This window comes from Phyllobates terribilis, unplaced genomic scaffold, assembly GCF_046119375.1.
Source record: "Phyllobates terribilis strain yellow unplaced genomic scaffold, ASM4611937v1 Scaffold_2__4_contigs__length_985480577, whole genome shotgun sequence".
Taxonomy (NCBI): Eukaryota; Metazoa; Chordata; class Amphibia; order Anura; family Dendrobatidae; genus Phyllobates; species Phyllobates terribilis.
This window is the reverse complement of record NW_027362762.1, coordinates 626,512,650-626,528,185: the sequence shown is the minus strand read 5'-3', so window position 1 is coordinate 626,528,185 and position 15,536 is coordinate 626,512,650. Positions and strand designations below refer to the sequence as shown.

Below are 15,536 nucleotides of genomic sequence, written 5' to 3'. Positions count from 1 at the left end.
GAATGTTTCCAGCACTGCCGGGCTATCTTGGAGGCTTTTCTCGGTTGGGAAGAGTACCAGGTGGTCATCTGCATACAGCAAGAACTTCACTTCTTGGTCACGCAGACTGAGGCCTTGGGTGTAGGAGGATTCCAGAGCTGCAGCCAGTCCATTTATGTAGATGTTGAATAGGGTTGTCTCTGGCTGCATTCCTGTCTGACCCAGGGGCCCTGTCTGAAGAAAGCCGTCATTTTCCCGTTCACCTTGACGCTGCAATGGTTCTCAGTGTATGAGCTCTTGATGAAGTCATAGGTTCTGTCACCTATTCCGCTCTCTATGAGTTTCAGGAACAAGCTGGGGTGCCACAGTGAGTCAAAGGATTTCTTAAAGACCACAAAACATGCAAATATTTGACCTTGTTTTTTGCTGTGGATGTGGGTCTTGATGAGGCTGTGCAGATGTGTAGATGTTCTCAGTGGTGTGGTGGTTTGGCATGAACCCATCTTGGCTTCTGTTGATGTTGTCATGTTGGGTGAGCAAGGTGGTGATCCTTTTATTAATGATACTGTTAAACAGGTTTCCCAGAATGCTGTTGACACAGATCCCTCTGTAGTTTGCTTGATCATATCAGTCCCCATTCTTGTAGGATGGGCATTATGAGACCTTGATTCCAGCTTTGGGGGAAGTAGCCAGCACTCAGGATGTGGGTAAATAGTATTGCCAGTGCTGCATGTATGTCTGGGGAACTGTATTTGATCATTTCTGGGAAGATGCTGTCACTGCCCCTGCCTTCTTGCTTTCCATCAGTTTGATTCTGTCTTTTATTTCCACCTCACTGATTGGTGTGTCCAGAGGATTTTGGAAATCCTTGATTGTCTCCTCCATATCCCTCAATTTTATTGTTAGATGCTCCTGTTCTGGGTTTAGGTCTTCTTCTGGTATGTTCCTGTAAAAGCCCTCAAAGTAGCTGTGCCAGATGTTGCCATTATGATTGTGGAGGGTGCTCTTCTTGGGCTTTGTGCCAATATGACTCCAGGTCTCCCGGAATGAGTTATCCTGGAAGGAGTCTTCAAGCTGCTGTAGTTTGTGAGATGTGACTCTGTTTTTTCTCCTTGAGGATGCGCTTGCATTGCTTCTGTAGGGTATAATGGGCCGCTGTTAGGTCCCTGTTGTTGGGGTCTCTGTGTTTTTTGTTTGAGGCTATCATTAGGGAGTTGCGTATTGTCTTGCATTCTTTGTTGTACCATTTTTGGCACTATTTATTAGTAGGTCTCTTGGGGTTAGTCCTTCCAAGGCATGCTAGCACTGTCATGGTGTATAGGATGTTATTAAAGTCAATCACTGCCAGGCTGACCACTTACTGGTTTAGTGTATAGGGACTTGTATTAAATTTTACAAGTAGCTCTTGAATCTCGGTTCTGTTAGTCATGTTGGTGTATTCAGTGGCTAACTATTTGAGTCACTTGAAGGACAGTGACAGGTTGTGGAGACCAGTCATGTTGGGCTTTTGTGTGGTTGGTTTTTCTGTGGATCCCATGTATAGCAGTGTCTGGTTGTGGTCTGACAAGTTCGTTTCAGGGTGACTATTAAGACATTTATGTTTTCTGGGTCCATGTCTCTTATAGTGTAATCTACCACACTGCTGCCCATGTGGGAGTTTAGTATAGATCCCCCTTATGAGTCCCCCTGAAGCACCCATTCAGTATATACAGCTCAAGGTTCAGCAGTGTTCTGCCGCTTTTGTTCATGATTCTGTCATAGCTGTTTCTGGCTGTCTGTGCTGAGTCTCTTGTAAAAGGACTCATTTCCCAGTACATATGTGTTTCCATCAGGTGACACATAGTCTTTCTCTGTACCCATTCTGACGTTGAGGTCTCCACAGATGAGCACTGTGCCCTTGGACTGGAATTGGGCTGCCTCCCTCTCTAGCACCTCGAAAATGTCCAGCTTGAAGTATGGGGGTTCTGATGGAGGGATGTAACCCGTGTAGAGGTAGATGTACTGCTAGAGTTGAGGATGGAGCTGCTTATCCTTATCCAGATATGGCTGTCACCTCTTTTTATTGCCTTGATATCGTCTTTGATCTCCTCCTTGCACCATATTAGTATGCCCCCTGTGCAGTGTTTGTTGTTCTTGTTTTTCTGAGCGGAGACAGATATTTTCCTGTATCCCATGGGTGCAAGAGATTCTTCCTCTGCTCAAGCCGATGACTCCAGGAGGATCTGAATGTCAATGTTTTTTAGCCCTGTTTGAAGTTGTTTGTCTTGGACCCAAAAGCTCAAGCCTTTAGTCATTGAATGTTCCAGCTGCTTATAACTAAGGATGTCATATTTTGTCAATATACCATATAATAGAGAGTGATTTTCATAGGACATAACCGGTAATAGTGCTGGGTTTGGGTGGCATATTTTAAAGCTGTCCCATCTCTACTCCAAAAGGATCCAAATCATCAATTTCAATAAAAAATCATAATAGACATGTTGCCAATTTTTAGTTCAATGAGTGGGAATTATGAACATTTGAAACAAATTTCACTCATAGGGTTCCAAAACTCCAATTTATTTAAATGAAAGCCGTAGCTAGGTCTGGTACTAAACTTAATATTGCTGCTATTATGTTTCCTAGGTGCTGCATCCCCATCAATCTGAATAATTCCAGAGGCAAAATCCTTGACATAATGATGATAATGAGAATTATGATGATATTTTCTTCCCACCTTCTCAAGATCTACAGATATTGTCCAGTAAGTATGGAGAAATTAATTTTATAATTTGCAAGCATTGTGTCAACTAGCAAAAAGACTTCATTGAATATGGCAGAATTACCATTTGATAATCTACCCATGTTTTACAATAAAATATTAGTAATAATAGTAAACCTCCCCAGAATATTGAATGTGATTATATAGTTGAGACAACCTATTTTTATGTTATAGGCTCCACTTAGACAAACAAAATATATCCTGGCATCCAATGCAAATCTTTAAAGGGGTTGTCTACCAATTTTTAATATACTTAAGATATATGTATTTGTGACTAAAAATCATATTTGTAATTGGGCTTCATTAAAAATGTTGTACTCTTTGCCAACCATAGTCTGTGTATTGCACAGTCTATTGATGGCTGGTTAATGGGTTTACTGATAATCCATCTGTAGACTCATTTTGAAGGTCTTCTTACTTGACTTTTGACTACAGATCACACCAAGTTGAAAGAGTGAATTGCAAAAATGATTTTTAGCAACACAATATGATTAAGTAAAAAAAGACATCAATAGGGGCAGATGACTCTACTTTTCTCACACTTACAGAGGAAATAAAAAGTCTACGTATATTTAGAAAATGTCAGTTTTTTGTCTTGCAAAAAAAAATCATATAGTACCAAAAAGCTTAGTTTCAGAACTTTTTCCAATTTTAATGTCACCCAGAATCTGTACAAATGTTTTGAGAAACAAACTTAAATTTTGAGGGGGGAGAGTAAAAGTAGCAAAACTAAAATTAATGTGGTTGGTCCATAAATAGCTTACAACACAGTAAAGGGGTCTCATTGTTGAAAGTTATCAATCAAAAGAAAGATACAAAATAATTTCCAAGGCATTAGATATATTATGTAAAGATGGTCATAAGGAATTGGCATAAATTTGTCACATCAGTGACATTACCTTGAACTGGACATCCCTCGAAAATTGATAAAAAGACACCAAGAAAGTTGGTTCGGGAGGCTGTCAAGAGGTATACAGCAACATGAAAGTAGCTGCAGGAATCTATGATATGTACTGGTTGTATAATGCATGTGACAACAGTCTCCACTGCTCTTCATATATCTGTCCTATAGGGTAGGGTGACAAGACAGAAACTTTTTATTATAAGGAAAACATAAAAAGTCAGGCTATGAGTTGACAAAGCCTACAATAAGTCTGTCAAAAGCATGTGGAAAAATGTGTTATGGTCTGATGAAGCCAAGGTTGAACTTTTGGCCATAATTCCAAAAGATTGGTTTGACGTAAAGCTAGCCCTGCGCATCACCAAGGCAACACCATGACTAAAATGAGCATGCATGATGTGTGTAGCATTATGCGTTGACTGAATTATGGACATTTTCAAATATTAATCAATTATCCAAAAAAAACCTTCATGCCTTTTCTAAAATCTGAAGATGAAGAGGAATTTCACTTTTTAGCATGACAACAACACTAAGCATATATACAAATCAACAAAAGAATGACTTCACCAGAAGAAGATCAACGTTTTGGAATGGCTCAGGCAAAGTCAAGACCTGAGTCTAATTGAGTCTATCTGTTGGTTGATTTGAATTGGGCTGTACACAGGATAAATTATTGCAACTGACAGACTTGGAGTGTTACTGCTAAGATGAAGGGGCAAATATTGCCAATTTTAGCTGTGCCATGCCGATAGACTCTGTCTCCTACTCAAAAAGACTGAATGCTGTCATAAATTGAATACGTACTTCAAGTAAAAATGAGTTTAAGGCTGCATATATTTATACAACCACATTAATTTTGTTCTTTATTTTTCTTTTTCCACCCAAAAACAGTTTTCCGTTGAATTGTACACAATATGGGTGACATCAAAGGTGGAAAAAGCTCTGAAAATATTTTCCTTGGTATCATTTTTTTTCTGACACCTACCAGGCCTATTAATAGATGTGTATAGATGTTTTATATCCACTCTATGGATCTACATGGCTGTTATGTTGGCTGGTATGTTCAACATGTAGCTATAAAACATCAAATTATCAATAGTCATGCATGGCATCTATTGGTATTACACCTTTACCCCCGAGGATGGTTTGCACGTTAAAGACCAGGCCAATTTTTACAATACTGACCACTGTCACTTTATGAGGTAATAACGCATATGCTTCAACTGATCCCCCTGATTCTGAGACTGTTTTTTCGTGACATATTGTACTTCATGATAGTGGTAAAATTTCTTCAATATCACTTGCATTTATTTGTGAAAAAAATGGAAATTTGGCGAAAATTTTGAACATTTAGCAATTTTCAAACTTTGAATTTTCATGCCCTTAAATCAGAGAGATATGTCACACAAAATAGTTAACAAATAACATTTCCCACATGTCTACTTTACATCAGCACAATTTTGTAACCAAAATTTTTTTGTTAGGGAGTTATAAGGGATAAAAGTTGACCAGCGATTTCTCATTTTTCCAACAAAATTTACAAAACCATTTTTTTAGGGACCACGTCACATTTGAAGTGACTTGGAGTTGCCTTTATGACAGAAAATACCCAAAAGTGACCCCATTTTAAAAACTGCACCCCTCAAGGTGCTCAAAACCACATTCAAGAAGTTTACTAACCCTTCAGGTACTTCACAGGAATTTTAAGAATGTGGTAGAAAAAAATGAACATTTAACTTTTTTCACAAAAATGTTATTTTAGACCCCAATTTTTTTATTTTCGCAAGGGTATCAGGAAAAAATGGACCACAAAATTTGTTGTGCAATTCCTCCTGAGCACGCTGATATCCCATATGTGGGGGAAAACCACTGTTTGGGCACACAGCAGGGTTCGGAAGCGCCATTTGAATTTTTCAATGTAAAATTTGCTTAAATAATTAGCGGACGCCATGTTGCATTTAGGGAGCCCATGATGTACCTAAACAGTGGAAACTTCCCTCAAGTGACCCCATTTTGGAAACTAGACCCCTCAGGAAACTTATCTAGATGTGTGGTGAGCACCCTGAACCCCCAAATGCTTCTCAGAAGTTTATAACATTCAGCCGTAAAAATACAATTTTCACATTTTTCCCACAAAAATGTTTTTCAGCCTCCAATTTTGCATTTTCTTAAGGGTAACAGGAGAAATTGCACCATGCAATTTGTTGTGCAATTTCTCGTGAGTAAGCAGATACCCTATATCAGGGGGAAAACCACTGTTTGGATGCACGGCAGGGTTCGAAATGGAAGGAGCGCCAGTTTACTTTTTGAATTTAAAATTATCTTGAATAATTAGCGGATGCCATTTTGCATTTACGGAGCCCCTGATGTGCCTAAACAGTGTAAACATCCCACAAGTGACTCCATTTTGGAAACTACACCCCACAAAGATGTTATCAAGGAGTATAGTGAACATTTTGAAGCCAGAGGTATGACACAGAATTTTATAACATTAGGTCATCATATTGAATAAGTTGTCATTATTCTTGAGTGCAAGTGCTCATTACTTGAGTTTTCATCGGGTACTCGAGTATGCACCATGTATTGCGGGTGCTCGAGTGACATGCTCGAGTCCCCGCCCGCAGGTTTCACAGTTGTTAGACACCCAAAAAAAGACATGCAGACATCGCTCGTGCATGGCAAGCAATCCCTGTGAGGTTTTTTTTGCTGTATAACAGCTGCAAAACATATGAGGCGAAGACTCAAGCATGTCACTCGAGCACCTGCGATACTCGGTGCATACCCAAGCACCCGATACAAACTCAAGTAGCGAAAACTTGCGCTCAACACTAATGCCCAACCCTAACCCTACCCCAACTATAATCCTAGCCCTAACCCTAGGACAATCGTAACCCTAGCCCAACCCTAACCCTAGTCCAACCTAAAAGGGAATATGTCACTCCCCTGGATGATATCAGACCTCTACTATGGGCATACAGGTGATAGAAATGTAAATCTATAATTACCTGTATGGCCCATAGCAGAGATCTGATTGCAGAGAAAACTGGTTTTATAAAGTCTATTTTCCAGAGGCTTGGCATCCAGGGGAAACCAAGCAAACCCCATCCTATCTGCTTACTATTCCCCTAAATCGCCTCCTCTGTGCTAAATTACCATATCCCCCCCCTCCCCTGCACATCACAGGACCTTGTGACAGGCCCTGTGACAGGCCCTGTGACGTGCCCTGCTCTGTCTCCCTTCCTACGCATGTGCAAAGCGCTGCTCCCATGGAGCATGCTTTATTTCCCTCCGGCCCCATTTGGCTGCGCCACAGCCTTGTTTTGCGCAAGCGACAGTGAGTTACTGAGACTTCCGCTCCACTGGCAGTGCGCAGCCAAACAAGGCCGGAGGGAAACAAAGCGTGCTCCATGGGAGCAGCGCTTTGCGCATGTGTAGGAGGGGAGGCAGAGCAGAGCACGTCACAGGACCTGTCACAGGGCCCTGTGACGTGCAGGGGAGGGGGGGATATGATAATTTAGCACAGAGGCGGCGATTTACGGGAATAGTATGCAGATAGGAGGGGTTTGCTTGGCCTCTGGAAAACAGACTTTATAAAACCAGATTTCTCTGCAATCAGACCTCTGCTGTGGGACATACTGGTATGTATAGATTTACTTTTCTATAACCTGTGTGCCCATAGTAGAAGTCTGATATCACCCAGGGGAGGGTGACACATTCCCTTTGACTCTAACCCTAGCACAACCATAACCCTAGCACAATCCTAACCCTAGAGTTTATTTTTTCCTCTTGCTGTATAAGTGATTAGATGACTTTATTCTTCGGGTTGGTGTGATTACAGCGATACCAGATTGATATCGGGTTTTTATGATTGACAGCTGTCACACACTAAAAAAACCTTTTTTTTTGCAAAGACTAGTTTTTGCATCGCCATATTTTGAGAGCTATAATTTTTCCATATTTCGGAAAGTTGACGTTTTTATTGGTGCCATTTTCGGGTACGTGACATTTTTTGATCGCTTTCTATTCCGATTTTTGGGAGGCAGAATAAACAAAAACCAACAATTCAGGAATTGTTATTTTGGAGGTTTTTTATGCTGTTCGGCGTGTGGTAAAATTGATAAGATAGCTTTATTCTTCGGGTCAGTACGTTTACAACGGTACCACATTTATTTATTTTTTTATGTTTTGGCGCTTTTACACAATAAAAACTATTTTATAGAGAAAAATAATTGTTTCTGCATCGCTTTATTCTGAGAGCTATAACTTTTTTATTTTTCGGCTTTTGTAACTGTATAGCGGCTTGTTTTTTTGCGGGACAAGATGACGTTTTCAGCGGTACCATTTTTATTTACATTCATCTTTTTGATTGCGTTTTATTCCATTTTTTGTTTGGCGGTATGATGATAAAGCATCGTTTTTTGCAGTGTTTTTTATTTTTATTTTTTACCGTGTTCACTAATGGGATTAACACTAGGACTACTGGACTCGTGACCCCGCCTAGAACTACTGAAAGGAGTCATTTTGACTCCTTGCTTGTTTTCGTTTATTTTTAGAGTTTCATTTGTGGTTATTTATTAATAATTATATTTTTTGTAATGTATTATTATTGTGAGATCCAACAGTAATGCTTTTGATTGTTTTTTTTCTGCTTTTCTTATTTTTCTACAGAAAATAACAATAATTATAATAGACGTTTTTCAAACATTTTTTTTTATTCAAGTGCACACATATAAACAACAACTGAAGAACAAAAAGCAGAGAAAATGTAGGTGGAGGAGCATAAAAATGAAAATATGGCGCAGAATTCACCTTCTAAACATTTGGTGTTTCGCATTTTAGGCATTGCCTTTGATTTATGGCAGTACATTGCCCACACAAAGACTTACCACAAGTCTTACAATTTCCGACAGATCTATTTTTCTTGCACTTTTCTTTGATCTGGCAAAATTTTGTTTGAACCATCACTTCTGAGCATGTAGAAACTTGGGACGTGGAACCCTTTTCCCTATCTGTGACATAAGGACCACTCAACTCTCTCACAAGCGTTTGCAAAAATGCCTTGCGTGACATTTTTTGGTGGGTAATCTCCTTGAATATTATCCATGCATTTATACCCGCAAAGTCTAAGGCATTTTCAAATGCATGAACAGGCCATCTCCTTGTGCATGTTCGTGTGGTATATTTTCGTGCCATCTGATCCACTACATCTACTCCATATTTTGTTTCTTTGTAAAACTTTACCGTTTCTGGAGTTTTTTTAGCGGAATCAGACGCAACAACAACATCTGGATGGACGGAACTCAAAATGACAACATTTTTTTGGGCTTTCCTTGATATACTGTAAGTGTAAAATTGTCTTCATTTCTAAACACTTTAGTGTTGTACAATTCCTCTTTCATGGATTTTATTTCTTTAGGCACTTCTCGCCTTATCTTGTTCAGTGTTCCCACGATTGTTGTTCCTTTGCTTTTTAGCTGTTTAGCTAATTTTACTGAAGTAAAATAATTATCGGTTGTAACATTGCGACCTTTTTTCAAAAACGGGTCCAATAACTTCATTACCACATGGTCAGCTAAACGGTCCTCAGCACGGCGTGTGTCATCTTTGCCTAGATAAGGGAAGCCATTTGCCAGATATTTGCTCCTCTTATCAACAGCTAGCCAATATTTGTGGCCATATTTATCTGGTTTGGAAGGCATGTACTGCGTGGACACCTAGTTTTGCTTGGGAAAAGTTGCTCATCCACCGTTATGTATGGGCCAGGTTTGTAACACGCAATACAATTTTCAATAAACCTGTCCCACACAGTAGAAAATAGAGCAAACTTGTCCGTTTGCAGTCTCTCCGATCGAGTAGATTTCTCATCAAATCTGAGAAACCTCATAATTTCAACAAAGCGGTCCCTAGACATTGTCGCTTTGCAAAACGGTATTCCCCAGTCATTACACCAAATACTGCTAATCGAGTGACGGTTCGTGCCAGATATTCCACGAGCATAGAATATCGCAATGAATGCATCTAGCTCCTCATCAGATAGAGTAAACTGTAAATTATTGTTCCTGCATGCTTCTGCAAGCGTACAGTTCTTTATATGTGTCAATATATATGAATCAAAAAATAAACGCCATGCGCTCAAAGGACTATCGATAATGATATTTCTTCTGGCGTATCCTGTAGGGCCAGGTGCTTCTCGAAGAATATTTTGGCTGTCACGCCTACCAGGCAAGTGTTCTCCAATTTCAACAGGTTTCCATTGAATACCATCCGCTGAAACTAGTATTCCTTCAGATTCGCCTTCTCTGGTGTTTGTTGTTGCATTACCTTCGCCGCCATCGTTATCTGCTGTTCTTTCATTTCTGGGACGTTTTGCTGATTTTTTCTGTCCACGACCAGGAGGATGGTCACGAGGCAATATAACTGCATGAGCCCGATCCCCAGTTGATGTGCTTGGAATATCTGTAAAAAAGTTGATGAATATTTAGAATTTTTGTTTTGTAAGGGTCCGTGCACACTGGCTGGATTAGCGGCGGAATATCCGACCGGATATTCTCACCACAATCCGGCCCGTACCTGCCCGCTCAGGTACAGAGTGGAGTTTCATACCTGAAGCTCCGCTCCGAACCCCGGGCTGGAGCCGCTGTCTGGGACGGAGCCGTGCTCGCGCGTAAGCAAGCGCTGCTCTGTCCCTGACAGCGGCTCCAGCCCGGGGTTCGGAGCGGAGCTTCAGGCATGAGCGGGCAGGTACGGCCTGTATTGCGGCAAGAATATCCAGATGGCTATTCAGCCAGAATTCTGCTAGTGTGCACAGGCCCTAACTCAGTGTGTGGAAGAACAAATAAATACACATAACTACTTACCTTCTGGATTTGTTCCTTCTGAGTCTTCAGATTCACTTGATATGTTCTGAGGAATGAAATCTTCATCACTGTCAGAATCAAATACATGTTCCTGCAATTCGGATTCCGATTCATCCTCCGGTATGGATTGCAAAGTAGCCAGAATATCCTGAGGCTTTATCAAACGTCTTCTCTCCATATTCCTCACAAATTCCATAATTCTATATAGTTCCCTGCTGAAAAATAGAAATGAAATGAAAACTAAAAGAAATAATAACTGTTCTGCCACCTTCAAAAGTAGGTGGGCTGAATCAGTTGACAGACAGCTAAACTATTTCACAACAATTCATACCTGTATGAGTCTTCAGAGCTCGTATGTCTGCGTCTGTTCTCTTTGTCTCTTCAGCTGAACTGAAAGTAAAGTTACTATCCAGAATACTGTCTCCTGCTAGGACCTTAGAAAAACACCACCCTTCATTAGCATAAGATAAGAGCCTAGAGTAAACAAGCTATTTTGTTCAGCATTACACAGTAATACAAGCAGGTAAAACACAAGGAAAATGTGAAAAGTTGACATGTAAATTGAACTACATCTATATGAACATCAGGGTAAATAAGACAGAGTGAAAAAATTATGCACAAAACTTTATAGCAACATTTAGTGACAAAAGGACCTCAAAATATAGTAGTGAGTCAAAATGACTGCCTTCAGTAGTTCTTGGTAAATTTTGAAAAAAACGTGCAAATTTTTCACCAAAATTGTTTATTCTCACAAAATCTTTTTTCACATCATATTTGAGGAAAAGTCACCGAGTTTCAAGCCGGAATTCTGAAAAATGTAGTCACAGAAGAGAAATAAAAAACGAAAGGAGTCAAAATGACTCCATCAGTAGTTCTAGTGTTAACTAGTGGGACAGTTTTATAGGCCAGGTTGTTCCGGACGCGGTGATTCCAAATATGTGTACTTTTATTAATTAATTATTTTTTTTTTCATAAGAATATGTATTTATGGGTACAGTATATTTTTATTTTTTGTGGATTTTTTTTAAATATTTTTACAATTTTTTTAAAAATTTTCTTTTTCACTTTCTGACACTTTTGGAACTTTTACTCTTTGTCCCGCTATGGGACTTTCACTTTTTGTAGTCTGATCGGCTGTATAACATAGGAATGCAGCAGCATCCCTGTGCTATACAGCCTGTCAGTGCTGCACAGGGAGAAGTTACTTTGGTCGCGCACTGTGCATGACAAATATAACTTCTAATCTCCTAGTGACCCAGATATTGTCATGACGACATCGGGTCACCATGACAACATCCGGGACCCGGCACAGACACTGCGGGACCCCAGAGAGGAGGTAAGTATCGGCGCTTACCACCCCCCTTGCTCCCGCAATGCTGCAATCAACTTTGATCGCAGCATTTCGGGGATTAATGTGCAGGGAGCGGTGGCCTTGTAACATTCAGCTGACACCCGGCGGCGATCGCGCCCGCACAGCTTGTGTGCGGCGAAATCTCCAAGGCATACTAATACGTATCAGTCCCAAAAGGCCCAGGGCGCAAATACGTATTAGTATGCCTTGGGTCAGAAAGTGATTAATGGGCATGGTGATACCCCAGAGAACAGCCAACAAGATGTTCAGTAACTATGAAGGCAATATAACTTTTGAGATCTATTAAGTATTTATTAATCACTGTATATATGGTAATAAACTTCTAATTAGTTTTTTTCTTGTTTTCATTAATTTATTAAGATTAAGTAAAAATATATATTGTTGGGATTGCAGTAGTTTTGGACAAAATATTTCGGGAGTCAACATCTGAACCATTTATATTTTGTCTATGGTACAGGAAATCCTCTTTAAAATTTTACAAGCTTATAGTTTAAGTTTATTAACTTTAACAACAATATTGGAATCAAGCTTTAACCCCTTCATGACCTTGCGATTTTTTGGCTTTTTTGCTTTAGTTTTTTTCCTCCCCTTATTCCAAGAGACATAACTTTTTTAATTTTTCTCCCCTATAGCCATATGAGGGCTTGTTTTCAATGGGAAAAGTTGTTGTTTTGAGGGACACCATCCATTTTATCATGTAATGTACGGGAAAGTAGGGAAAACATTCCAAGTGTTATGAAATTGCAAAAAGTGTGCAATTCCACAATTGTTTTTTGGGTTTTTTACTTACCATGTTCACTATATGGTAAAATTGACCAGGCAATATGAACTTGTAGGTCAGTATGAGTACACAGATACCAAACATATAGATTTTTTTATTTTATTTAAGTGGTGAAAAAATATTCAGAAATTTGTAAGAAAAATAAATTTAGCTTGTTTTTCCATTTTCCAAGACCCAGAATATTTTCATTTTCGGGATCTGGGGCTGGGTGAGGGCTTATTTTTCGTACCGTGAGCTGACATTTTTATTGATACCGTTTTGGAGTAGATACAATGTTTTGATTGCCTCTTATTGCATTTTATTGCATTGTTGCAGCCCAAAAAAATGTCATTTTGGCGTTTTTACATTTTTTCTCATTAAGCCATTTACCAATGTGATTCATTTATTTTATATTTTGATAGATATGATTTTTATGACTGCAGCGATACCAAATATGTGTATTTTTTATTGTTTTATTTTTAATCAGGTAAAAGCGGGGAGATTTGAACTTTTGTGTTTTCTATACTTTTTATATTTTTAAAAACTTTTTTTTTTTACTTTTTACTTTTTAATAGTCCCCTTAGGAGACATGAAGCTGTGATCATCAGATAGCCTGTGCTATACATAGCAGTGCTTCAGTAAATATATGTCAAAGGTCGTGAAGGGGTTAAAAAAATGCTGAAAAGATTAAGTCTATGTTCCACCTCTAGAATGGAGGCATGTCTAGGGTGAAATAAAACATTATGTTTCATTATAAGATAAAAATGACTGGTACTATAACTGCAGAAATGGTCTTCATTGTTCCCTGACAACAGATAAATCATCCAGTATTTTCTGCAGCTCAACGTTTCACTCCACAAACACTATTACTATTTAATACACATAAAACACGAAATAAAATTTGTCTTATATGTGTCTATAGAAAGAAGAATCTGTATTACTTCCAGCACATCTATTATATTTAGACCTGTGCTCAAAAGTAATAAAAATGGACACTATGCAATGCAGAGCTAGAAATCTGAAATATTATTGACAGATATCTTGTAGATAGCAGATCTTGTAGACCTAATAACAGAACTTGGGCTCCCCGAGATAGCAGGGAAGTGACCATTAGACCTCGAGGGGGACAAGACTCTAACTCCAAGCAAAGACCCTCTTTGAAGGTACTGAGAATCCATTGACAGGAAGATATTGACTGCCACTGGGGAAAAAAAAACCAAGAGACTCCCCCCCCACGAAGTTGAAGTCATTGCTTCCCCAACTGCTGGTGCTGATGTTGAGGCACCAGGATGTTACGGCCTTTGCCTGCATTTGGGTGGCTCCATCGCCCCGATTTTCCCCTCCCTTTATATTGGGAGGGCAGAATCTGAGGGCGGCGAAAGGAACGCTTCCTGGCTTTTCTTTTTGTCCAAGGCCTTCTCAAGGATATCATCCAGAGCTGGCCCAAATACGTATTTTCCCTGGAAGGGAATGGAGCAGAGCTTCACCTTAGAGGTGACATCTCCACTCCACATTTTAAGCCACAGTGCGCGTTGCGCAGTATTAGATAATACAGCTGCCCTAGCCGCGATCTGGACTGATTCAGCTGAGTCATCTGCCGAGAAGCCTGTGGCTTTTTGGAGGAGGGGAATGGAATCCATCAGCTCTTCCCTAGATGAGCCCTGAGACAGATGTTCCTCTAATTGGTGTAACCACTTGAAGAGAAATCTGGCCACACAAGTCGAAGAAATGTTAACCTTGAGGGAGGCAGAAGCGGTCTCCCGTGATTTTGTAAGGACACTTTCCATCTTATGATCTAATGGGTCCTTCAACTGGGATGAGTCTTCAAAGGAGAGTGAAGTCTTTTTTGCTACCCTTGCTACCTGGAAATTCACTTTTAGGAGTGTCACAAACAAACTCTTCTTCCTCCAGGGGAAACCTATGCTTCAACTCCAAATGGGTGGCAAGAAGTTTTTCCGGGTTTTCCCACTCTAGGCGGATGAGATCTCGAATTATCTTATGTACTGGAAATCCAGCTTGCTTTTTTGACTTACGACCCCTGAACATTTCATCTTGAACAGAACAGGGAACCTCCAACTCTTCTAGCCCCATGGTGCTCCTGATGCAATCAAGCAACTCCTTCAAGTTATATGAGGAAAAGTAGTATATCTCCTGGTTTCAGGTGTTTTGTTGGAGGCTAAGGATTCCCTTTCTCTGAAATTTTCTGAGGCAGAGTTACAGTCCTCATCAGAAAAAATGACTGAATCCTCCTCCTGAATATTCCTTTTTTTGGGGGAAGAGGGCCTGGAGGATGAAATGTAGTGAGGTAGAGCAGCGATGGATGCCTGGACCTCCTGTCTGACCAACAACCTGAGCTCATCTAGCAGAGAGAGATTTTCCTCCTTAACTATGCTGTCCGTGCAGGGCTGGCACAGCTTCTTTTTATATGATGACGGTAGTTTCTTGGCGCAGACACCACACTTGCGGGATGGGTTCTTATCCTCCTTAGTAGTGGGGGCCTTGTCTCCCTAAGAGAGGGGAAGTGAAGGGGATACCCAGTGTACCAGCGTAACCAGTGTCAGTGCAAACAGAGAGAAACTAAGTAACCCCCCTACCCCGGTGAACTATTCACTGTAGCCGGGGACGAGCTGGGCTCTGCAGATGCAGGAAGATCTGTCACCCTCCATGATAGGAATAGCCTTACCTGGTGACTTCTTCTGGTAGGTTTTTGTAGTAAAAAACCATGCCCCCAGCAAGGAACTTCCTGTTCCCTCCCCCCTCCGGCCAACTCAGGATGACAGGCCCCGGGGAGCGTGCAAATCATGTGCGTTCCAGCGTGGAAAGCAAAAAAAAAAAAACGGAACTGACTAGGCATCTTAATATGATGTCACTTCCTGGCGCGCACCTCCCGGAGGCCGCATCGAAGG

General features: G+C 40.3%; 1 long non-coding RNA gene across 1 annotated transcript; it reads right to left on the bottom strand.

Moving 5' to 3' along the window:
* Positions 1-9,867: 9,867 nt before the first annotated feature.
* LOC141252898 (uncharacterized) lies at positions 9,868-10,939 on the bottom strand. The gene is made up of 3 exons (XR_012314147.1): positions 10,830-10,939; positions 10,499-10,713; positions 9,868-10,097 (listed from the first exon to the last, which is right to left on the bottom strand). It is a non-coding gene; the product is annotated as an uncharacterized lncRNA (long non-coding RNA).
* Between the last annotated feature and the right edge of the window lie 4,597 nt (positions 10,940-15,536).